General features: G+C 38.1%; 1 protein-coding gene across 2 annotated transcripts in view; it reads right to left on the bottom strand.

Moving 5' to 3' along the window:
* Positions 1 to 24,280, bottom strand: part of THSD7B (thrombospondin type 1 domain containing 7B) — a 742,175-nt gene extending 717,895 nt beyond the window's left edge. Inside the window, exon 1 of one of the 2 annotated variants that reach the window (XM_039874567.1) lies at positions 23,964 to 24,280. The gene's annotated coding sequence lies outside the window, so the exon portion shown is untranslated. The remainder of the gene's footprint in view (positions 1 to 23,963) is intronic. The other variant, XM_039874568.1, reaches the window with a different exon arrangement.
* Between the last annotated feature and the right edge of the window lie 2,688 nt (positions 24,281 to 26,968).

Here is a 26,968-nt window from a genome sequence, read left to right as displayed (position 1 = left end):
TGATAACTAAATGACTCTTTACCACCACCTACAGGTAGTACCCAAATCATATAATCCACTCAAAAGAGTTCAATGGGACCTTGATATAACTAGACTAGAACCTCTCAGATTTGTGTGAATTAGATAACCATCTAGTCTACTGCTGAAGTTCCACAGTTCCCAGTAGGAATCTATGCCATGTCAAAATTTACAAAACTTTCCAGGAAGAAACTACAAGAATCATAGGAAAACAAAAATGATGTGTCTTCAAACACCAGCCAATGCCACTTCTTAAGTCAATCCAGTGTCTATACTAGGTTGCCTAACAATCTGCTTGTCATGCTCTAGGCAGTCCCGTTAACTTTTCTCCCTCATAAATAATACATCCTGATTTGTGTTTTAGGATGGTCAAAGAGATCAAGCCACCTGTTGAGGTCCTGCTGCAACTACTAAAAAAAAAAACAAACAAATTTCAAAAATCATATTTTAAAAGACATCAAAAAGCTGTGGTGAGAATAAAGTCTAGATGAAGTTAAATTACAGAGAGGGAAGAAAGGACACTTTCTAGGTGGGAAGAGGGTAAATTAGGGTAAGAAACTATTTGTGTATGTATGCATTCAATATGCAAATTTCCGAGGACCTTCATTTTTTTAAGGGAGAAAATGTTTTAGCACAGACAGTAGGACACCAAATACAAGGCAATAATATATAATTGAAAGCTCTATTACCTACAGAAATTGTATATGTTATAGAAATCTGGACTAAAAGTAGAGATAATTATAACATATATTATTGATAAAAAGTTTCATAATGAGGCAGGATTTTATTTTAATTTGATTTAAAAATATGATGTTATAGAATTAAAATCGATATTGTAACAATAGTTCAAGAAAAGTGGGGTTTATTACGCTTATTACCTGTAGGGAAGTATAATTCATCAAAAGTGAGGTAGGAAGAGAAACTGAATTTCAAGAGCCTAGTCCCCAAAGAAACACACACTAACTACTACACAAGGAAAGATTCCCAGGCCCTAGGAGGTGGCAGAGAGTTAGAAAGGACGAGTGAGCTTAGAATTTGATAAGGCCATGAGAACAAAGATCCTTCCCTTTCCCAGGCCATGAAAAGATATGCCTAGATAGGTTTGGGAAATAAAACAGCAGAGGATACTTCTGCATAGGGCTTCATTCTTTCAGTCACTTGAAATGGAAGGATCCCTGACTCATACAATGTCACACGCTATAAGAACTGGGAATAAAAAAGTTTACATATTCTTCATTTTCTATACTATACACTAGACAAAGGTTTTATAATGTTCATTTTTACTGTTGTCTAGATGCAGAAGTCAATTTTGAAGGTAATGATTTTTCATAATATTTTATTTATATTTCCCTATAATGTAATTACTCTCTTCTCTAGAATATTCCCATTATGTCATATATCAAGCTATGCATTGCTTATTTTTAAGAGTCTGTCTCCTTGATTAGGTTGGAAGCCTCTTGAGGGGAGGGAGCAAATCTCTTAATCTATGTATCTCCAGTTTATCGTCATGATCAACACATAGGAGTCACTTAGGGAACCGAATGGAAATTATTTATTTGTGTTAAAACTAAGTAGTAATTATCAATCTTCAGAATGGGAAATTTGTATTTTTTTTTTATGTTAAAAGACGACTTTTTGCTGAAGACTAAAGTGTGGAAGGAAATAGCCTGCAAGCAAGTTTGAAAACTAAGAAAACTTTAAAAAATAATTTTTATAGTTTTAATTATTAAATCTTGGCAATAATTTCCCTTTAAATTGTGATTTTAAACATCCTTACACCTCCAAGAACCTAATTTGTATAAGATATGCAAATCTAGAGGTCATTCATTTCATAAACACATACCTCCTAATCAGCTGCATGGTTACATAAAGTTAATCTGAAGGCTAAATTTCAATTACAAATTATAGACCCTCATCTCTGTTTCTTGATTGTCTGAATTACCTACAGCTGAAAATTTACAATATGTAGAAAAATAATCTGCTAGAAACATTCTTTTGAATACCAACTTCATTCAATTAGGTGAGGTGAAAAATTAATTCTTATTTTTTATGTAACTCTCCTTATATAAAATAATAACATATAACAACATACTTGTGACTTGGCTAACTTAAGGCATGCAGCACAGGTTTGCATGCTCAAACTGAGTCATAAAACTTAAGATCCCTGAGGTGTGTAATTACACTTCAGCAGAAGTATTTATCCTGCTTCAGTTCTGAGAAATTAATTTGAATTGAAGAGAGATTCATTCTTCCTCTCAATTCAAGGCCTCACAGTTTATTCTGAGCATGTTTTTTCCTAAGGAAAAAAAATTAAATATAAAGGAATTTTTTTTTTCTAAGCCAAGCATGCCATACATCAGCTGACATTTATACTTCAGTTGAAAATTAATTTGTGTGACTGTAAAAGCAACAGATTGTGTTATTTCACAATGTGATGCTGCAATTCAAATAACTATCTCAAATAGCATATCTGAAAGAAAAATAATTAAAAAGTTCCAGCTCACTTTCAGTTAATTGTTCCAACTGATCACTAATGCTAACCTCAAAGTTGAATAATGCTCTAATCAAAGTTAGTTCTTTCTCATTCTTGCAATCAACTGTGATTTGTAGTGCTAGGCATAATTCTGGTAGCTTTAGGTATCTCTCAATGGGCGCTTTAACCCCTTTCTGGTTTGGCAGCTTACTTCATTGAATCACAGAGCTGAAAGAAAAATCCAGATGCCTTCACATCAACTATCCAAAGCAGATCACTGACTTTAAAGTTCTCAACCATACACTGTAGTCAGTATCGGCACAATCCTGTATCATATTCACGCATCTCATTTCTCCTCAGCAGCAGTCAGTTTAGGCTAAGTTACACCGAAATAGCAGACAAACGAACATTTTAGTGGCTTCCAACCACAAAGTTCCTTTCTCAAATATACTACACGTTCATCAGATCTAACAGCCCCGTTGAAAGAGCAGCTGCTCTCTGGGACATGCCAGTCTCAGAGAAGAGGGAGAAAAGAGCATTGGTGAAAACAAAACAGTTTCTGAAACTTCTGCTTGGAAATAGCACTCATAATTTCCTCTTACATTTCTTTGGCCAAAGCATGTCACTTGGCCAAGCTACGTATGGAGGTCTCTAGAATAAAGCACAGCAACAGGTTTCTAATAATACAATCAATAATAAGGTAATAATACAACAATACATCTACCATACCTTCTAAAACTATCATCCTTTATAATTCCCAAGGAAAATTTCAGACTCTACTCCAACTCTCCAAGGGATTTTGAATCTTGTCATCCAAGGAGACAAACAGACCAAGCAAATCAATTCCTTTTCTAAACTTATACTCTAGGGACATTTTACAAAGTAGCCTGTTCCTAAAACCTAGACTTTAAAACTTTTCAAGAATCTAATACCATCTAATTCTCTCAGCTGCCTTGGAAGTAGTTGGTGTGTCAGAGCATGGGGAAATTTATTCCTGGCAAATAGAAAAGAATAATTTACATCTGGAGAGCTGAAAAGAGAGGACTTATGAACAAATTGTCAGAGCTTATAAAATTCTGGAATTTAATCAAAAGTATACTACATAGATAAAAAGAAAAATATATTCCAACTCAAGAGTTTCCTTGAAAAAAAAATGAGTCATCCAACTTTAATTTTTAAAGTAGCTTAGATTTTATTTCTAAGGTGCCTTGAATATTGTGAATACATTGGACTATGAATTCCTTCATTTTCTAAACTTTCACTCTCCTGTTATACTCATCCCAGGCCCAAAATCAGAATCATTCTTTGTTAAAATCACCCTATGCTTTCTCCTGGATTTTAAGCCCAATTCTTAATATTTCTGGCAATCCTGTGAGTCTTGGCCACCAAGCTATGTCTCATCCAAAGACTACTGAGACCTGGCCACCTTCCAAAACTGAACAGGAAAAAGGTGATGTAGCAACTTTTTAAAGATTTGCCATGACACACTCTCCATCCCTATAACATGCCTACTCATTTCTTTTGATTCGAAAGAACTTTAGTCAATATAATTGGCCCTAAACCTATAAAGTGAATGATTGGTGGTGAATTAGACATTTATGTAATGTCAAAATAACCCCATACACACTACTTACTAGACACAAGGGGAAACATATAATTGTACAATGGAAGTTCAGAAAGCCATCACCCAAATCCAGCCATTAATTTTAGAATTGCTAAGATTATATATTCTAATATGATGCAGCCTGAAGCATCATAGAGGAAGCAAAGTTAAACAAGATGTTTAAATGTTTTAAAGGAAATGTTTAAAACGTTTAAACATTTTAAATATTTTAACCAAAAAACAGGGAACAAGCTGAACAACACCTTGAAGAAGCAATAAGACAAACCTGGAAGTAGAGAAATTTCACAGGACAACTGGACAAGTCTCTTCAACAGCCAATGACATTAAGAAATCGTCTGTTCTTCATTAAATGAAATATTAAGAGTCATCCAACTTTAATTTTTAAAGTAGCTTAGATTTTATTTCTAAGGAACGTGTAGTCCTCTTTTGGATGCTGATTGGAATAACCAGCAGTGAAAGACATTATGGGGACAACTGGGAAAATTAAGACATTATTTGGTTCTAAATGAGATAAAAGTTAGCTTATTAATTTATTTATACATATATATGTATATCTACAGAGAGGAAGAGGGAGATCAAAGTGAATATACACTAAAGTGTAAAGTAGTAATTTCTGCATGTTGGAATATGGTGACTTTTTTACTTATTTTAGCTTGCCAGTATTGTCTAATTTTCTACGACACACATGCACTACTTCTGTAATAATACAAGACTTTTTTTGAAGCTCTGCCTCAAAATAGAGATCTGAGTAACACTCTGAATTATAGCCTGAAGCTGGCTTTCTGATTTTATTTGATCCTGTGTATCTACTTCAGTTAAACCTTTCTTTGTCTCAATACTATGGGAGAAGGGGACAGTGGAGGAGAAAGGACTAATATTTTTTTGACTGATCATTAAATATTATGACACTTAATTGTCATAATAACTATATAAACTGTGTCTTACGATCCCTCTTTTGCAGGTGAGAAAATAGACTTTCAAGAGTGTGTTTTAAGAAAATGTACTTAGTGTTGACTGAGAAATTTATTGAATTTCTTGAGTGGGACTGTAAGACCCTTCTCTCCAGTCCCAAGGACCTCTACTGAATTGCTCATTGTCTAGAGGGAGAGTCTAAGAGAATCAAGAAACAGAAATCTCAAAGCTTTGACTTTTATGCTTAAAAAGTGACCATGTATGTTTGTTTGGAAAAGAGCATAAATGTTTAAAGAAAACAAAGCAGTTAGATGCAGTTTGGGTTTAGAAGAAACGGGGTGGAGGAGAATAATTAGACACGCAGAAGTCATGTCCTGTTTTCTTTCTGGGCCCTGGGAAATGGCACGTGGCTCCCAACTCCTACATCTCACTGTCCCCATGTTGTCATGGCCCAGAAGACTGGGTAGCAATGGCGGCAAGAGGCTAGGCAGAGAAGCTCGACTGCCTCACTCTCAACAAATTCTGCATGACCTGATGAAGCAGGAGGAGCAGGCTGACATTACCTTCATGACCAAGAGAAGCAAGGTGGGACAGTCAAGGCAAGACAGTGGACATGAGGGGCCTCTATCAGTGATAGCGGACACTGTGCAAAGGGCAGAACAAACTCATAAAGACGGAGCAGGTGGGAACTGGATATTCTATAGAAGCTAGTACGAGGAAGGCCTAACAATACCCAAGGACCAGCAAAGGTTTTATATCTCAGAGGATGTCAGCTCAAACCATGACAGACCCCAGAAGGCCAGATACCTCTCCCACTATAGGTGCCATCCAGGGGAGAAAAACGAGAGGAATATCCAAAACTGAATGAGAAAAAAAACACACAATGAAGTTAACCCATAATTCTGCCATTATGCTAAAAGACATTCTGAAAATAGAGACTGTCACACAAGAGAAATATTTTTAAATCTACTTATTTGCACTCTTAAGCGTGTGGCTTAAAAACATTATAGCTAGCTTAATAATTTATCCCCATTTTTGGAGCCAGTGGCTGTCAGTGTCACTTGCCTTTTAAATTGCACTTTGCGGGGCTACTAACAGAGGAAAGGCTAACATATTTCATCTTGATGGCAACTTTACAGATTAAGAATAAAAAAGGTATCGTGCATATAATGCCTTTGAAATTCAAAATTAAATGTTAGTTCTAAATAAGAATTATAGAACATATGGAAATTCAATATTTTTCAAGTTTAAGATACATTCATTAAAATTATATTACATTTTCTTATTTCTGTATTACTTCCCCCTTGTAAGGAGGAATTGGCCCAGAAGACTGGGTAGCAATGACTTTAAGAGCCTCTTATTTGTACATTTAAAATTTCTTTATATATTTCACAAAAACAAAGAACAGGATCTACAAAAGTAAGTATAGTCTTTTCATTGGCCTAAGCCTTTAATATCTTACCAACTCCCCCCAAAAAAGTCTGTGCCTAGCCATTTCTGCAGTATACAGCATTGTTGTGCTAAATGATACAAGGAATGAACCAAATAAAAAAGCAGCCCAAATAGAAAGAATGTTCTCAGTCTCAGGGAGAATCTGTGCTCAAAATTGTTATTTGTAAAAGCTCCATTTTGATTACTTTTGTTTTGCCCTGGAGAATACTTTAATATTCAGCTGGAAATATAATTTCTGGAGGACAATATTTCCTATAAACCACAAGGAAAATAAGGCAGGGTAAAGGTGAGAAGCTCTGCATTGCTGCTGTGACTTATAAAGTTAGAGAGAAACTCGCTTTTCAAAAATATTTTGCATTATGACTCATTAGGAAAAAAGTTTCATCGTGACACACATTGTTCCCTTCTGGTTAGCAGGATCGATGTGACCCACAATTAATACTTTTAAAATAAATAATCTATTAACTGATAAGTTTTTTTAAGGAAATCCTAAAGTTCTGCTGTGCATTTCTCTGACTGAATTGATCAAGAGACTTTTCACAAAGTGATCCATATGGCAGCATTGATACCACTGACCAACGTATTTGTTGAAAAGGGGGCAATGATACAGTGAGGTCACAGCACCAGTTCCATCATTATTCTCTGCCTTACCCCTGCCCTGCTCTGCAGAGCAGGGAGCTGATTCCTGCAAACCATATTCCCAGAGTCTCTGGCCAAATGGCTTCTGGTTAAATCCTTACAAAGGAGGCACTGGCAGGAGACTGGGGGTAAGAGGACAGGAAAAACTGAGTGATTTTTAGTCCCTCTCCCACCCCCTCCCTTACCCCTCTCCTCTTCCCCAGCCCCTCCCCTCCCCCCTCCCCTTCCTCCTCCTCCTCCTCCTCCTCCTCTCATATCTCTCCTCCTCTCTCACTCCTCCTCCTCCTCCTCCTCTCCTCCTCTCCTCCTTCTTCTTCTTCTTCTTCTTCTTCTTCTTCTTCTTCTTCTTTCTCTCTCTCTCTCTCTCTCTCTCTCTCTCTCAATCTCTCTCTCTCTCTCAACGGCATTTTTCATCAATGACTATGACTCCTTTGTGGTTCCAGGTCCCTCTGGGAAGCTCTGCCAATGGCTCTGGGGGCTCTGGGAAGACTTCTTGCATGGATCTCTCCAGTTTAGAGTGGGCAGCCTATATTGGGTAGCTATGCTGTGAACTGCCTCACCATCCTGTCTGTTTTTGTTTTAGTTTTTCAATAAAAACTGTATACATCTAAGAGGTACAACATGATGATTTGATATACATATATATATATAGTGAAATGATTACTATGGTCAGGCTAATTAACGTATCTTCTCAGTTGCCATTTGTGTGTGTGTGTGTGTGTGTGTGTGTGTGTGTGTGTGTGTGTGTGTGTGTGTGTGGGAAGAGAGAGAGAAGAGAGAGAGAGAGAGAGATGAGAGCACCTGAAATCTACTCATATCAAATTTTCAGTATGCAATACAGTTATTATTAACTGCAGTCACCATGCTGTACATTAGCTCTCTAGACTTATTCATCCAACAAAACTGTTGCTTTGACCATCTTCTCATTGCCCCCTACCCCTGCCTAGCCCCTGATTACAACAGCTCTACTCTCTGTTTCTACGTATTTAACTTCTCTAGATTCCAAATACAAGTGAGAATATGCAGTATTTTTTTCTTTCTGTGTGTGGCTTATCATACTTAGCATATCTTCCAGGTTCATCTGTGTTGTTGCAAGTGGAATAATCTCCTTTTTTTGAGGCAGAATAATATTTCATTATATATGTATGTGTGTATCACAATTTCTTTACCCATTTGCCCATCAACAGACACTTATTTTTAGCTCTCAAAAACACATTTTGAACAAGTGCCCACCTTAAGTTCCCTCCATTGAACAACCTGGCACGAGCTCTGTTTTTCCAGCTCAATTCTGCCTGACATAGGAACCATATGGATAACTAATGAAGAAATCATCCCAGATTTTGTTCTCTAAGTAGAAAAACACACTAAGCCAATAATAAGCTATAAACCTTTCACTTACAGGGTATACAGTAAGTATAACCATCCTGAGAGAACAGAAGATGAGAGGAAAATGAGAAGAAAAGATTCACCCAATAACCAGGCAACACGTTAGATGATGGAGCTACAAAGATGAGTGAAAGCAAACACAGCCCTGCCTTCCTAGCAACTGTTCTAATAGGGAATATGGGCATTCATGGAAAATTACACAATTGTAAGTTTACCACAGTGTACAGTCAGTTCTGCTAAGATACTTGTTTTAAAATTGTGAAATTGACATATTAGAGGACAATTTGAACATAACAGGGTTTTCTGTACACTTATGCAGCAGGTTCATCTGTGAGAGACTCTAGATGAACAAGCAGAATCTGCACCCTGCCAAATAGAGCCAGGTAGGAATAAAAAAAATGAAACACAAGAACAGGGACCCTCTCCCAGGGAACTCAGCTCACCTTGGGCCACACCTATCTGGTGGTGTAACTCTCCAAAGGATTTCAAACCACCCTCCTCTACGACTTCACAACTCACAAGTAGCAACCTTTCCAAAACCCACCTCCACAAGTAAACTTCGGGTCTTTTTCAAGGTAAGATATCATATTTATTGACATCTTCATGCATTTCTTCTTGATTTTAAATGTGCAAAAATGTACTACCGTTTTGTATTAGTTTCTGATATTTACTTTTTGTGCCACTGGGGAAATTTTTTGAATATTGTGCTCCTATCCTATAAGCCCTGTGGATATGTTGCCATTTTACCCAAAATGGTAATTTTCTTAAATGCATATGTTGCCTTATAACAGAACTGACGATATTTTGAAGGATAGGGCAATGGCGAAAAGTATATGCTAAAATTAAAGGGAGTCCAGGGAAGGGCCAATGCCCTGGAGAGAGTGAGCAGAGCACAGGTACAAGGAACTGGAAGAAGGCTGGGGCAAAAGAACCAGAAAACAGGAAGACTGGTGGGGGAGGAAGTCAGAGACCTGCCAGGCATGGGAAATGGTGAGAGGTCACAGTGAACAAGCAGGAGGAAACAGGCCACCAGGACAAATCTCCAAAGGAAGTGGTAAGTAGGCTAATCATAATGCAAGTCCCCATTTTCTCATTGATAAAATGCAAAATAATTTGTGTTGGGCCAACTTGAATCACACACACACAAACACACACACGCACGTGCGTGTGCGTGTGCGCGCGCTCTCTCTCTCTCTCTGGTATATATACTAAATTGAAAACATCTACTTATAAAACTTTAATTTATTAATTCTGCCATACATGCACATTTAAAATCACATAACATGATATCATACAGTGAATTCGAAGAATTGCTTTTTACACTCAAACATTTTATGAAGCATTTATGCATACTCTTTATATGCACCTTCACATCCTTTATATGCACTAGTGGCAGCAATGTTTATCTTTGTTATGGGTATCCCTTCTTCTAATTATTTCTCTCTTCAACCATCGGTGGAATGTGGACCTATTTTACACCTTTGTGAATTCAAGAACTTTGGAGAGACCTAACAAACTGCAGTCTGGATTGTTCAGTGAAGAATATGACAAAAAGTAAGTGCCTTGTGGATTTAAACACTGGTCCGAAGAGATCAGATTTTGCATAATGAATCTTAAAGGTTTGTTGAAATACTTATTCAAAAAAGAAGTATTTGAGAGAACCTTACATGAAAGACTGTAAGGTGATTCTGACTACTCCATGGAATAATTTGAAAGGGGGTGTGAAGATGAAAAACAAGTCAATCACAGACACTAGAGAACAGGAATCCTTGAGGCAAACTACAATCTGCTTACCCTACAAGAAGAAATCAAATTCAGTTGAGGTAGGGTGTGGGGACAGAGAGAGGAAGACAGGTCACACACACACACACACACACACACACACACACACACACACACACACACACACACACACACACCGCACTCCCCCAACCCCACACCACCTACCTACCTACCTGTAGTGGACAGCCAGTCTGCAGCCTTTGCCAATCCACTCCTTTAACTCTGGACTTTAAATTTCACCCATATTCAGACCAGACTCTGTTCTTTCACAATTTCACTTCATGGTGCTCTGAGATCATAACTTTCTGTAGCAGGTCTGACATCAGCCCCTTCACAGGACCATCAATAGACAGTCTGTTTGCATTCTTCCATAGGATTGCTGTAAACTGAATGGGCTCATATGTATGCATATCTATTCCTATAATAGTAAAGTCCCATTTATTATATGTCTAAAACCCCAGAAAACCTAAATAAACACAATTTATAGTGCCATTCGATGGTAATTGATTTTCTTAGTGTTTCTGGGAATACTCCAATTTCCTAAAGGAACTCTAAATCATCAAAGCAAGATTAATCTATGTTCAATGAGGTTTCCAAGTTTTTTTCTTACTCTAATTTGATTCATTTAAGAAACACTTAAATTAGCTCCTACTATATACACAGTAATGTGCTCAGCATAATGGAGAGAATCCAAATATAATACAAGGTTTGGGACCCTAAAGTAGTTACAATACTCATATGAAAAGAAAAAGCAGAACATAAATTAAGCTACAATATAACAATATTTCTATTAATGCCAGTTGCCAAGAAAGACACAAAGACACTTTTCTTTCTGCTCTGATGTGTACAGAGAAACTAGGTCATAAATTGGGTTATATTTCCCAAAAGAAAAATGTCATAAATTATATGTAGAGTTTGTTTTCCTGATCAAGGACTTGGCATTTAAATACACACACATACACACACACATATACATATATGCATATACATATACACACATGTATATATATATTCTTTTTTAAATATATATATTTAAAGTATATATACACATGCACAGACACATATCATACACATGCACACATATATATACACACAAACACACACACAAACACACATATATTCAGTAACATGTTACAAAACAAATAAAAATTACAAGATATCCTGGTAACCATTTAACACAAATGTCCCCAAATGGGATAATAATTATGCAGAAATTATACAATGAGATCCAGTGTACTCAAGTGTATACATAGCACAATAATAAAGCTCTAATGTAAACTCTAACGTATCATAAATTTTACTTAACGCCATAATGTCAGCTCTGAGAAACATAAGCATATAATTAAGCATAGTTTTGCTTGACTTGTTGGATTTGAAAGGGTACTTTTGGGTTGACCTGATGGCCTGCGTCTTTTTTAAAAATAAGCTGATGCGTTCTTTTTCTCTAGATAAATTTCTCTGCAGAGTGTCTGAGCACTCAGAATTTCTCCTGACCTTGGGAATGACTTAAAGGACTAGGGCAGGTGTTTAATAAATGTCTGCTTGTGGTGAGAGTGGCATAAGTGAGTCTTTTCTCTTTTAAAAGGACCGACTTAACATTTATCCTCTTCCACCTCTCCTCTCTCTTGAATATTCTTAAAGTGACAGTTTCTGAACAAATAAAAAAGATGAGGAAAAGGGAAATATGAAATAAACCTAGAGTCTGTAAATAGTTATCTTTGAATGTAGTTGGAAAACCCTAACCACCAGCGATTACTAGATAGGGACTGAACTATTCTTTGAAGGATGATTTCAATGGTAATTCTGTCAGCAGAATCTTCTATGAACATACCCTTCATTTTCTCCACACTCTGGATTAGTAAGTTTGGTGCTCATAAGGGCATCTGCGTCTGAGTGCATGTTCATCTTTATGCATTCCTTAAAACCTGGCCCCTTTTAACTTCTGTAGGTTTCAAAGTCTTCTAAGAAGAGATATATATCTATAAACTAAGCAATGTTTCCCTTGACACCCCCTGTGCAGTAAACAGGTTATCTTTCATAAAGGATTGTTGTATTTTCTACTAATAAATCCTAATTAAATTTCCTTTAACTCTCCTATGTCTTGCTCAATTTCCAAAGGCTGATATTCCAATTTCAACTTTATTTTGGAGCTATTCTTTTTGGCAAAGTATCATACATTTCAATCTTTTCCAGTTTACATTTAGTCCAAAATTGTCCATTTTGCTTGTCTCAATCTTCAGTAGTTATTCTGGCAGCTTTAAAAGAGAGAATCAAAATGGTAGGATCGTGGGAACTTTGCCAGTCCATTCTTGGCTTCTCTAATATCTCTAAGATTCTTCTTTTAATCATCACAATAAAAAGAGATTGGAAACTGTCCATTAGACTTGACAACTGGGAAGCAATTCATGACTTTGGTGAGAACTATTTCAGTTGGAGCAGTGGGGGCCAGAATCCAGGCCGGGTGATTTGAAAAGTGAATGCACAGTGGAGAAAGTAACAAATTCTACTAGTTTTGGAAGGTATAATTTGAACGGAAGGCAAGAGATAAGAGGTAAACAGAAGGTAAGTCCAGAGTAGATTCTTTGTTTTAAATGGAAAAGACTTGGGCTTGAATATTCTACATGGCAACTTCTAATGGTCCATTATACCTAGCATTAAATTTCACTACATCACCCACCACTACATTTCTCTCCCATTTGTTTTTGCTTTTGTTCATAAAGTTTCTCTAAATCCAAGAGAATGTATGATCTGATTGAGTTATCCAGACTTCTCCCACCTTTGTAACTGGCTTAACCTCCAGAGCAGTATGCATTTTTTCCCCAAGGCTTTTCCTAATAGGCCTATCAGTTGGTTTCAGTTGAATGACATTTCCAAACACATGTCTAGTCCTGACAGCTGAGAATGCTTTTCCCCTTTCAGTTGAATTATTTGGTTCCTCTTTCCTCTTCCTGTCATTTCTCATCTTGGATTTGCTATCACTTTCCTATCATTTGGAGGCGGGGGGCGGGGGGTAGGGGATGTGCGTGTGTGTGCTCATGCATGCGCCCTATCAAATTTCCATCATCCTATGTTCACTTCCTAAGCTTTCACAGCATAAATGATTTCATACTATTTTAAGCATCTCTTAGATTTCAGTTCTTGGGCTGATTGACGACTTTGCTATTGCAGATGCTTTTATCTTGTAATAGGCATTTACCAAACATTCATGCTTACCAACCTTGATGCCAAATAAATGGATAATTCTGTCCCTGTACACGTTTCACCACCACACAGTGCCACATGCCAGGACAAAACTGTTTACCTTAGATTATAAGGATTTGGATCTCTATTTAGACTGTGAGCATCACAAGGTTTCAAAACACAGAATTTGAGAATGAGATCAAGTTCTATGCAGACCAGTAAACCAGGGATAAGCCATTCTGCCCACATTGCCAGACCACTGGAGAGTTTATTGTTGTTTTTGTTGTTTTTAATGAATCTAGAAGAGAATTCTTAAACCATGGACTTTAAAGCACTATATGAAATAAGATTTTATTTTAAAGAGAATATAAATAACCAGTCTTAAAGACTAGCATATATAACACAGAATCAGAAACGATGTTGTGAAAACTATAAGAAAAACAAATAGGTTGACAGGGAGCCTGATTTTTTCCTTCCCATGATGAATCTACTAATCTATAAAACCCCATAGAAGCAATTTTTTTTTTATCTTTGAAGCATCCTTCTTTTTGTTTCTCCTACTTCTACATGATGTTCATGAAAAATCCCTAAGGGCGTGGCCAAGTTTTGGGTATGGCTGTACACCCCACTGTACCAAGCATAGTGTATTGCATACCATAGAAAAGCAGTACATAACCACTGGCTAAATTTTCCTTCAGGAACACTGTAGGCTGAAAAGAATTATTTTAATCTATCAACATATATTAAAGTTCTTGCCTGTAAAATGCTAAAGAAATGTCTTCCTGATGATCTGATGCCCCTCTCAATGTTTACATCAACTTTTCTGTAGCTGGTCAAGTAGCCAAACTAGCAATGCAGAACATTCTATGCACTTGATGAGATGTTCAAAGGGGGCTATATAACCTTGTGAATTTTTAGCTGATTCCTTTTGCTCACAAAAAGAAAGTGGTCATCCTGATATTGTTTAGCACTATATTTTTCAACCGTCATTGGAAGATCTATGCAGGCATATGTAGACATATTTTTTATCTGACCCACTTCTTATTTCTCATATCAATACTTATGAGGATTACTTAGCATTATTGAATGTCAAGATTCTTCATCCTCAGAACAAAACATATTTCTTTTGGTATGCTAAAGGAGCCTGTGGCTGAGGTTAAATCCTGATATGACCCTGGCGTGCTGAAAAAAGAAACCCACTCTTTCCTCAGAAATATCATTCTTTTCAACTGCAGTGGAGCTGTTAGAAGTCACCTACTAGAGTCAGTGGAGCAGATCCAGCCAGAGGAGTAGCAAAAGAAATGGGACGAGACTTTACTCATCTTCGATATTCAAAATGAGACTTTTATATAGGTGATCCCATTATAAATATAGCATTAAAGCTATATTTTAATTCACATCTATATATAAAATTGTGTACTACTGTCATTTAACCCAATACATACCTATTGCATTCTCTGCTTTTACTTAGTAAAAGCTCACACTTAGTAAGAGAGTTAGAAATAATATAAACAAAATGATTTGGCTTTGCCAAGGGCAGAGGAAGTGCGTGTTGCATCCTCCCAGTTAGACTGCAAATTCCTGGGAATTGGTGCTAGTATCATATACTTGTTTTCATCCGCTCTGTGCCATGGACACAGCAGGAGCTTAATAAATGCTCTTTGAATTTATACATATAACTTACAAACAAATGCATCATCCACTTTTCATTGATTCATCTTGTGTGTGAAAACTGCTTAGTTATTTTTAAGAAAATATCTGAAAGATGGCTGCACTGGAGATATATTATATCCACAAGCATTATGTTTTAATTTCACCAACTCTATAATCCAAATGAAATATCTAATATTCATGAACATAATATTAGATAACACATTCATAGCATCCAAGGAAATTCCTCCCTATGAAGTTTAAAAGTATTCTTTCTTTCCAGCTGAAGACTTGTTCTTAATATTTTTCTTTTAATGAGCAACTGAAGTTGGATTTAAGCTACTCATGTAATATGTTCCCCACCCCCAGAAATAGACTTGGAATTATTAAAATGTTTCACACTATCATGTAGAGCTGAATAGAGTTTGCACTTACAAAAGAAACACAGGACTTTTATTTTATTATTTTTTTTAAATATTTTCCACACAATGAAAGGCATGTCACATTCTGCTTTTTCAATTGAAGCACGCCACAGCCCAGAGGGTCTGTCAGAAATTCAACTTGAGAAAAGCCCTTTAGATAACTAAGAAGAATGCTACCTGCCAGGAAATATATCAAACTTACCAAAAAATTACTACAGTCTGATCAGGAATATCACTTTGGTGAGCCACATGTCATTTCTGACTGCAGCAATCATAATAAGGATATACTAAAAGAAGACCGAGAAATACATATCAAGTGTAAATGAAAAAACTAGTTAAGTTCACTCTAGTTAAAGGTTACTTTTTCCCTTCTCATTATTACTAAAGATAAGCAGATCCTAGGCTATACCCATTTCATATGCAACAGGCTACACATATACACTAACAAACCGATAAAAACAAAACAAAACAAAATAACAAACTGGGACTATTTAGCCTGGAAACAAGAATGCTGTGGTGATTCCATGTGTATGAATAGTTGTAAAGTGGAAGTATTCGGGATGTGCTCCATCTTCACAAACAAAAGGCACATTGAATTTATTTTTTACAGGTAAGATACATAGGAATCTTCCAATCTTACAGGTTTTTAAAGTAAATGCATTGCTGAGAGAAGTTGTGAAGTGTTTTAACTCTTTTATTTAAGTGATCATTCAATCTGGTATTTAAGAGCAAAATTAATAAATAGATTAATAGCCTAACATATGTAAAGACCGATGGTGTACGCCTCAGAATGAAACTGGCAGTCAATAGACAGCCGGTAGAATGGAATTGCTCATAGTATGAGTTCTAAGCACATCTCAATATGGTGGCCACCAGCGAACTATGGCTATTGAGCATTTGAGATGTGCCTAGCCTAAACTGAGAGTGTAAGTGTAAAATACAAACTGGATTTCAAGGACTTAATACAACGAAGATCTAAAACATCTCATTAATAACTTTTTCATAATTGATACATGTCAAAATTACAAAGTCTAAGATATATTAGGTTAATAAAATATATTGCTATTTTTTAATGTCACTACTAGAAAATGTAATATTGCATATATGAATTGTATTTGCAATTCACATTCAATTTTTATTGAAGAAAGCTGCTCTAGTATCAGACTACTTGAGATGCAGATCCTGACCTGGGGCAAGTCACTTACTATTTCTGCATGAGTTAAATTGGAATAAAAATAATACGACTAACTCCAATCTTTTTGAGAGGATTTCATAAGTTAATATAGATAGAAAAGTTAATATATGGATTTCAGAAGTTAACATCTGGCAAATAGTTTATGCTCAATAAATCTGTTACTATGAATGCATCCTCTCTCTAGAATATGCTGACATGTAGTTGTTTATCCTCTGTTCAAATACCCCCAAAGATGAGGAACTCACATTTCCTTGAGACAGCCCGTTGCATTTATAGATAGCTCTGCATATAAAAGTGTTCATTCCCAGAATGAGGAAAAATCTCTCTTTACAATTTTGAATCTTCTGAGTTTCTTTACATATGATTGTACCAGAGGCAAGGAGAGAAACTGGTCGTACTCCAACACTACATTTCTATAGAAATTATTGAGACCTTGGTATTGGAAATAGGGATACTATATATTCCTATGGAAGTCAAGAGAAATCATGCTGACCCAAAAAAACACCTTTAAGATCTTCAGAAATGCAATTTTTTATTGATGCTTAACCAAAGACCCATCCTTCAAGCTCTTTACAAATCTAAGATATAATCTTCATGCATAAGGTCTGTGCCAAATCAAAATGCAGTTTTCTCATATTCCCAAATGACACTTCTATCTCTAGAAAGAAGTGACTAAGCAACTCTTCCAGTCAGTCATCTCCACTGTGTGAGAGGCTCTGACAAGGTGCGTGTGTGTGCGCGCGCGCGCGCACGCGCGCACGCATACTCTTACATTTGGGAGAAATTCCATCAAAGGTTAAGACTAAACTTGCTGACCCTAATTTCAGGCTCTAGGGCAGTCGGGTGTATCAGACACAAAATAGGCCTTGCAGCCCAAAAGACTGGAATGCAAATCTTGACAGTGGCACTGGCTTTATACCACCAGGTGCCAAAGGTCCCTCGTCCTGTTTCCTAGTTTGAAAACTGGGACAAAATAATAGAACCCATTTTGCATCATTATTATGAGGATTAGACATACTGATTTTAATGCACATATCCTGGTATGCAGCATGGCATAGATACTTAGTAACTAGCAGTCACTCTTGTTGCCTACATGGATATTATTAAGCTTTGCCTTAGAGATTCTCAAAGCACTGAGAATCTGGCATATAATATATGGGCCCCTATTCTCTATTACAGTCCTCTCTCAAATATTTTCCAGAATCTGCAGTAGAGATTGATGTCCTTTTTCATTCAAATCGTTTACTATCAGAACTCTACAAGTGCTAATAAGAAAAACAGATTTAATCAAACATTAAAATTAGAATTTACCACCTGAGTTGTTCAAACAGAGAGAGGGCTGTGTGAATTGCCATAATCAGAGAAAGCTCAGTGGAAGTATAATTAAAACAGGCTCTTGACAAATAGGTAGAATTTGGATAACTGGGGGACGGGAACCCAAAGCAGCATTTTGAGCCTTTTAAAATAGGTGGGGGTCTTGTGGATGACTTAAAGGCTACAGGCCTGATAGAAGAAGAAGGTGGGTACCAGAAAGTTAATGGCTGGCATGAGTGAATTTGATATAGGACTTGAAACACTTATTTTTTTTCTGTTCAAGAAAGAAGCATAACTTAAGTTGTATTTTTCAGGGCCCATCTAGCAATGTTTGTGTTTAGTTTTACCTAGAAGAGATATAAAAGAAACCATCAAAGAATTTTTCTTAAAAAAATCTGCAAAGTCATCAACAGCCTTTCATTCTCTGTGACTGACCAGAAGATAGTCCAGTCCATAGAATGGGTTGATTCAGATGAAATGAAGTCCCATGAACAATACTTAATCACAAAAACTAATTAAAGTTGATGCAAAATAAACTGAGTTAATTCTGAAGACTAGAAAAAGAGTTGGGAAAAAATAATTACTTTTTCCTGGAAAGAAAAAAGCCTTGTTGAACTACTTCCATATACACATATTTTAATTAATTGGTGTGAGACAGCTGTGGGGTAGAAGGGTGTATGGCTGTAGCAAATTATCTGGGTTAGAACTCTGGCTCTGCCCCTTACCAGTATGACTTAGTATGCTTGGTTTATGTTTTGGGGAAAACAAATGAAATGGAAGGTAGGGTGGTTTTATATGAATTGATAACTAAAAGGGGTCTAAATAACTTTGGGCTCTTTAACATAATAAATATATGCAACTAATAATATTTAACTGTTTTTAACAGATAAATGTTAGACATAAAAAATTAAAATGTGAGCATAAACAGATTTCAAGTTCAACTACTTGATAATGTCAATGGTTGCATTTGTTCATGTTACGAGTAAAAATATGTACCAATTGGTAGGGCTCAAGAGCCAACTAATCAAAACAGGCTTTAGCAACAGCCCTGGAGAGGATCTCAAGGCCCCCTGCCATACCAAGTGGTGACTCTCTTACTGGCTGTAACAAGAAGTAATGTTAAGAGTGGCCCGTAGGACTGAGGTGGCAGTAGTGCCTTCAGGGAGCTTAGAACAGCACCCACTTACCTACTGACGCAAAAGTGATTCGATATTTTTATAACCAGTAAGGCTGTATCAGTGCACAATGGCCAAATCAGCCTGAATGTCTAACATAAGCACAAAAGGCAGAAATCAATAGAGGAGAGAGAGCCCAGAAGCAAATTCTGCTAGAGGAAATTACTGTAAGCTTTAGTCTTATTATAATTAAAATCTTTCCTTTATGTGTATTACATGGTAAGCTTTTAAAAATAACCACCTGAAACGCCCCAAATTAAAATATGTATTACTACACAGCTACAGTCTAAGATCAAGCCTATGGTGTCTGACTGCCATGAAGTTAAGAGCTTGTCTCAACATTGTGATTCTTCCAGAGTGATGAGCTGTTCACTAACACAACAGTAGGGGACAAATCTTCAGCCAGCCCGCATGCAGGCAAGTGGAATGCAGCAAAGAGCTCTCCTCCAGTCAAGGCACTGAAGAACTAACTGTTTGTGCGTTAGTTACTTAGGATTCTGTTTTTAGCTACAGCATATTTAATTACAGGAGGCTCATAATTAAAATATGCCTAGAGAGACGAAATAAAAAGCAAGCATCATGTCCCTTGCTGCAAAATACCTAAGTTCAACAATGATAGCCTTTTGTTCCATGTAGGAAAACTTCCATCTAGGTCAACGTCCAACATTTTCTGATATGAGAACCGCCTTTATTTTAACTTCAAAAAAATTCTACAGACTCCCACATCACAGCAAAGAGTTGTACTTTTAGAATCCATTAATTGCAAAAATACCTAACGACCATAAGCTAGAATGAACAGTGATGCTTTTCAATGTAATGTGTTTTATTCATCACGAAAGCATATACACAAACTCTTAAAATATAGCAGTTCTTATATGTGCTGGATGACTTAACTGTCTTAACTGTTCAGCTTACAAACCAAGCTTAGATTGAACTCTCCACCCCTGCAACAACCCTGAGCACTCATCAGCAGTTAAACTATTTTACAGCATCTCCAGAGTTGACTCTCGAAGTCTACCAAAAGACATGGAGCAATTGTATTTCACTAATATTCTATTTTCCCCTTCAAATGAATTGCTTTATCTGCTAGCTACAGAATTCTCATAATACATCACAGGTGGACTACAACTGAAAAATAACTAAGTGTTTATATTTTGTATAACTGGCCCACTACTGGCAACAAGACTCAGAATGAAAGTGTAATCCTAGGAAATCAGTGACTACGCTCCCTATTTCTTCCTTGGTCAAGAGCTACATATAAGCTAACAAGGAACTGCACCTAATCCTCTTTGGCTTGCTTTCAACAGTAGTTACTATTAGCTATGAAAAACCACCTGTGTAAATGCTAGTAAAAACACCAACAAAATTATCCCAATTAATGGAGAAATCTTGAAGGTGAATAAAATGTTTAACATCTTGGAGCAAGGGTACCTACCACAGACTTCACATATGCTAAAACACTGATCCCACTCAAACTCACAATTTCTAAAATTTCTAAAATTAAGAGTGGAGTTTAAAATCCTTCTACTTTCGCAGGTTTAACATTTTAATTATCACTTAGATATTAATTCTGTTAACAGCTCTAAATTAAGGACCTGTGTTATATTCAGGAAGCTGCCTAGTGTTAAAGTGAATGCAGCTGCTTCTTTCATAGTTATATACTGAATACAGTCTTCTTTCAAAAACATAAAGCACTTATGTGTAATTCACATTCAAAAATTCCAAAAACATATCTAGTAGCTCATGTAAATACTTTTTAATACTGTAAGACTTGCTAGTTAGTCAAAAACCCATCTTTCACACTTTGCCTGCAGAGTATCTCTGAAGCTGTGCTGTTAATGGTGCCATTCTTTGATCCATCAAGTAGTACAGTTATCACTGCTTAGAATCTTTTAATCTGTTTGTCTTGATCGTGCACATAATATATTGTATCATTTGTCATTTTGACTCTTAACTCAATGGACCAGTCAACTATTCTTCATCATTCTAAACTTTTGAAATGATGTTATTATTTTAATGCCTTATCTTTTTAAAGGTGTGCAGAATGGCAAAATTGTAGTTTTGGCAAGATTTTTTTTTTCTTTGAAGGAATCATATGACTCCAGCTTTGTGAAGTATAATTAAAATGAATTGATGTACTTTGGAATTTTTCTTGTTTGGACAGTCCTCTTACACTAACTTAGCTAATTTTTTATTCTGCTCTTTCAGTCTGTTATATAAAAGCAAACATTTTTTTTTACAAATATTAATAAAAGTATTATTCCTTCCTTTAGAAACAGGCTCTACAGCAAGTACACAAGGTCTTTAATAGCCTTCCTGATAAAGTACATTTTAGCAGTACTATTTTTCTTTATTTGTTTACCTTCTTTCTCTCAAAAGGCATACTCAGCATAGAACAGAAAGGTATGTTTAGTTGCTAATTAATTAATGTCAATCCTCAAACTGTGAAGTCTTATTTATACTGTTTTTATGATCAGTAATTATTGCCTACTTGTCTAACTAACAGTCTTTCTGCTTCTTAGCTTTTCACCTCTTTAACAAGCAAAAACTTTGATTAAAAACAATAGTGGAGAGGGTATCAGAGGATTAAAAAAACATGGTAAAGAACATTTTTCAAGTATCGATTTAAATATTAAGATAGATATAAATTAAGCTCACTTGTTATAAACCCTCAAAATAGACTATCAAAGTCCACCAGCAACAGGCAGTCCTTATCTAGATCACACATCTCCAGGTACTTATCCCGAATTAATCTCCGATCTTCAGAACCCTGAATGGTTTGTAGGTATTCAGCACTCCTGGAACTGTCCGTGCTAATGTGCAAGCCTAGCCCACATTTTTGAAGTCAACAGTTGTATCTGTGTATGTTGTAACAGGGTCAGGGGAATTATTTTCCTAATTCTTTTTTACTTAAATTTGCATGAAGAAGAGTGTCCGGTTTTCAACTCCCAGCAGGTAGATGAAAAAAACACTATGCCCAGGCATAGTAGGAAGCCAGTTCCAGGGAATCTGCTCAGTTGGCATATTTAACCACAGAAAGCAGAGAACTGGCCACATTAAGTTCTGAAAGAAGGCTCCTGGCATTAACGGTATTAAAAACAGCAGTGCATCACAGCAAAGCTTCAAGACAGGGACTTTATATAGCTTTCAACCCACAAATACATGAGCTTTTCACTCATACTGAATGAGACTTATTGACTTGTTTAGTAGCATCTTAAGTGAATTTCATGAAGCCTTAACCAAGGCTGTAGTATATAAAGAGCACAGAAAGGCTTCCCCAGAGATCACCACTCCCCAGAAACCCAAAAAACCCAGACTGTCCTGACACTGCCTGGGAGATAAATGTATCACACTGACACCCAAAGATTGCCTGTCAAAAGGACACACCAGATACACACATGTGCATGCGCACACACACACACACACACACACACACACACAATCAGCCTGGTTGGCATGCACCTACACGGGTTAACTTTTCCATAACAGGGCACCCACAAGTACACTCCTGGAAAATACTAAGAAGGTTCCTTCAGCCAGGTTGTCACTTACAAGAGCACATAAAGGTAAAAAACTAAAGGCTACCAACAGACCACTCTGGCAATGAACAAAACACCAAGCAACCCCGGAATTTTCCAGAGAACATGGCAAGGTACCATAATCTTATTCGAACTTTACTTTAACCATAAGGTATGGAATTGAACTGTAATACCTCTTAAAGTATGCTCAGAATAATTCAGCAAAAAAAGTACTGTTAGATCATGCGCCCTTCCTCTGAAACAGGGATTTCCCTCCTTGCATTAAAAAAGAGATTGAGAGAGCTTAATGCCCCCTCCCCCAAAACACATCCCAAACTTTCCAGCTTCAAGATTCAAACTATGCAGGCTTCAAAAACTGGAGGTATTACTTGCATATTTAAATAACTTTAATACTACCAGAAGTGTTTGAAAGGAAAGGTGACAAGAGCATGTGGGTAATGCTTTTAAAATTACACGTGTCCTCCTCCTTGCCTCTCACTCTCACGCTCTGTTCTCAATTTTCCCTTGATAAATAGTGTAATGTCACACCAGACCGGTGAATCCCACTCTCCCCAGCTCGTCCCTCACCCCACGCAGGGACAGTGGAAATGTAAACTGTTGCTGCAGCCTTCTGACACTTCACTGATAAATCAGAGGAAGCTGCAAAACTTCTTGGCTAGCTCAGCTATCCTCCAGGGGCACTAAACGCCTACTCGGAGATTCGCAGTCAGCGCTACCGAAAAGGAACCCTCAGTCAACCTGTTCGCAAAGCCCGCAGAACTCCCCGTCCTCCGATCCTGGGCTCCAAGGCTTCCCATGCAGGATGGGGGACCCCGGCTCCCTTCTTCGGTACCCGCAAAGCAAGCTGAAAGTGAAGAGAACTGAGCTCCTTCCGCCCGACTCCTATGGTTGGGTCCGGTTGCCTGAGGTCTGAGCCCAAATCTCTGTGAGGTATCTCTGCTCGTCCAACTCCGGGGTCTTGGTGCTGTGCCCCTGCCCCTGACAGCCCACCCTTCCCGCAGCCCCCAGGCAGAGGCGCAGAGAACCTCTGCTTGCAAGTTCCTGCGTCTGACTGGGAGATAAGGAGAGAAAGGCTGTGCAGGGAGGAAAGAGCAAAGTCTCTGCCCTCAGTGCGCCCTCCGCCCCATCGGCTGCCACGGATCACCCCTGCCGACCAGGGGCCAGGCTCTGGGCGGGCTCCAGGCGCAGCGCGCCGCACTCACCTGCTTAGCCGGAGCCGCTGCCGCAGCCTCTGGGAGCCACCTAGCCCGGAGCTTCCTGAGCGCAAGAAAGATGGTGGTGTGTGTCGGGAGACCACCCATTCCAGCGTCTGGCAACCCAGCGGCGACTCTGGCTCCTCAGCACTGAAGCAAGAGGAGGAGGAAGAGGACGAGGAAGGAACAGCGCAGTCGGACGCCATCTGCTGTACACCTCTGCACAGCCATTGGCTGCCTGGTGCGTCCCCAGAGCCGCGGGCACTGGCAGCAGGGAGCCACCTTGCGCCTCACCTCCCCCAGCAGCTGATGCTTGCCTCCCCACCCCCTCCAACCTCCCCACCCCTCATCCTCCTCCTCTCTGCCTCCTCGGCCCCTTCTCGGAGAGGGTGCACCCTCTCCCCGAGGCGAGAGCCTCGGGCACACTGGCTTCAACCTCAGCTCCTCCACTCCCCGAGACTGTTTCCTGCAACTTTGAAGCTTTGGGGAGTAGGTGCAAACCGGATGAGCCTGGGGGTACCAAGCCGCTGATCGCTGGGGACAGGGGCGTTCACTTTGTGCCTCTGGGACCACAAAATGATAGGGGGGAGACAGGAAGGGAAGAGAGAGTGGGGAGTCTTCTCCCCGTTTATAACCCCTCCACCAAAACACACGCGCACACACACGCACACACACACACACACACGCGCACACACACACACATATGCACACGCGTGCGCTCGCGCCAGAACACTCAGACACTTAAAGTGCACACAAACACATCCAACCCGCCCAGTCTGACTGCCTGGTGTTCCTCTGCGGTTCCTGGGCACGAGAGGGCTTCAGTGTTACAGGGTAAAAGACAAAGAAGATCCTAGCGGGATATGTGAAACAGAGATAGAGAAAAACTGGGAGTGACTCCAAGGGACCGCCAAGAGCTGGGTCTTTACCTGCCTAGACAACCCCTCGTTCGAGGGCTTTCAGGGACTGTGGGTCCACCTAGACCAGAGCCTGAGGAAAACTCTAGTTCTGGACTCTTTTTCAAAGGGTTTGCAGTCCTCCAATGGGAAGGGGAAGAGAGAGGGTTGTGATGAGTGGGGAAGAGGTCTTTAGCTCCTAGTGGTGAGGCAGTGCCGGTGGCAGCTGAGGAGGTGGTGAGTCCGCCCCAGTGAGAGAGAAGGCCAGGAGTGCAGAGAGCAAGTGGGCAGGCTAGGAGTAGAGTCCTTTGCTTACTCTCTGACACTTGCTCCAAACCCTCCAGGTTTTTGACACCTCTGATCTAAGGAATTTCTTTGGCTTGTTCAGAGAGATGAAGAAGTTTCTTCAAATGGGAGAAAGGAAAAAGAAGCATGAGGACTACCTATTGCCAATAATAGGATATTTTGCCTGCCATATCTTTTTGAATGTGTGAGCCCAGGGACAGCAGGGATTGTATCTTTTTGGTTTTATCCAATGCTTGGCACACTATGAGTGCTTAAAAAGAAGCAAAATAATCATGAGAAATTTAAAGCTTGATGTCATAACACAAATTAAAGCGATAACTAGAGCATCTAGGGTTGTCACAAAAACCATCAAAAGAAGGTAAGTGCCATTGAAAAGGGAACTGCGAATACCATGGTGAAGGGTTCTGATTCATATTGCTGTGGGACTGGATTCTGAAAATGGGAACGGGAACCCGCCTTATTTAATATTTAAAACAGCAATCACTATTCTCTTAGTGAGCACTGCCGTCACACTTTGGGTTATGCTTTTCATCCTGACATCACTGTCCTAAAAATAAATCAGCTGCCATCCAGATTCCAGATTACTTCCCTAAATCCAAGACCATGATTAACTACTTCCAAGAAATAAAATGTCAGTCCTGTGAGCCTGGGGAAAGAGAAACTGGTCCACTATGTTTTACTGTAATCTCAATACATATGAATAGCCAATGAGTCTCATTTAAGTAACCTCAGGAACAATGGCCAAAGAAAAACATTTGTTTTCCTAAACTGTTACATCCAGGATTGCCAGATTTCAGTCCTCCCAGAATCAACACAGCATTTTCAGATCACATCCCATGTACACACAACCATATGGTGAAAAGGTCTGTGTTTGCAATCCCTCTAGAAAGAGGCCATCAAGGAGGACTTGTGAGTATGTTGTTTATGGACATCTTTATATTTATATATCTCCCTTCCTTTTCAGAGGCAGTGATATGTATATTTTTCTTTAGGCTGGTAATTTGATTTTAACATGTGTTCTAATTTAATGTCAGCCTATTCTCACTAACCCCTTACTCTTAAGTCAGTGATCACTTATGATACTCATAAGAATACACTGATCCTTCAGATGTAACTCACTCACGCTGTTTGTATTTGGTCTCACGTTTTATGAATCTAAGATATAAGATAATAGCTATATGGCAATTATGACCTAGACATTGGCTTCTTAAAAAATAATAATTCATAAGAATGAAATTTAAATTATTTCTAAAATACAAAAAAACATAAACTTTAAACATTGCTACCTTTTGTTAGCTTACTGACTCCTTTAATCTACAGAATAGTCACTTTTCATTAAGGCACTATGCTGACAACAGGTATTTCAGTATAGTCAAATAGTATAAGGTGCTTTCTCTGTTATTGTTCAACTGCATACAAATTGTGTAGAAGGAAAAAGCAGACATTTCTAGTTCAAACTCCCAATTTATGTTTTGAATACATATGATGATATGAGTTTATACTGATAATATGAGTTTCTTGCCAAGATAGCTTCGGTCCTTAATAAAAAGCACTGCCCTAAAAATCTAGATTAGGTTAGAAACATTAAAAGGATAGCCTAGGAAGGAAAAAGACTTGTCAGTGAAGACTGGTTGGGGGCAGGGAATACTACAAAATAAGTAACCAAAGAAAGGATTTGGAAGAAAGTAGCCCTAAAAAAAATAGGCAACATTATAATGTGTAAGGAATAAATCAATGTTTCAATGCGGAAAATAAGCTGGAGATGATTATAAATTTCCTTACACTCCCCCCCCACCCCCCACCACACACACA

This window comes from Pteropus medius, unplaced genomic scaffold, assembly GCF_902729225.1.
Source record: "Pteropus medius unplaced genomic scaffold, Ma_sr-lr_union100, whole genome shotgun sequence".
Taxonomy (NCBI): Eukaryota; Metazoa; Chordata; class Mammalia; order Chiroptera; family Pteropodidae; genus Pteropus; species Pteropus medius.
Note: the sequence above shows the minus strand (reverse complement) of the source record. Positions and strands in the feature narration are given on the sequence as shown.